The following is a 219-nucleotide window of genomic DNA, read 5'->3' as shown; positions in this document are numbered from 1 at the left end:
GGGGTGGCGGGGGGGTACTGAGGCGACTGGGGCTGAGCGAGGGGTGTCAGAGAGAAGTTGCTGCGGGAGGTGGGCGTCACTGCAAAAACCTGTGACAAACCGGGAGTGGGGTGGGAGGGTACGACGCGAGGGGGCACCTGTGAAAAATTAAGTTGCGGGAAATGAGTGCGATTAAAAAGGTTATTGCCCGGGAGCGGGGGTAAAGGCAGGTTTTCACGA

Source organism: Charadrius vociferus, unplaced genomic scaffold, assembly GCF_000708025.1.
Source record: "Charadrius vociferus isolate BGI_N301 unplaced genomic scaffold, ASM70802v2 scaffold436, whole genome shotgun sequence".
NCBI lineage: Eukaryota > Metazoa > Chordata > Aves > Charadriiformes > Charadriidae > Charadrius > Charadrius vociferus.
The sequence above is the reverse complement of the archived record's forward strand: the minus strand, read 5'-3'. Positions refer to the sequence as shown.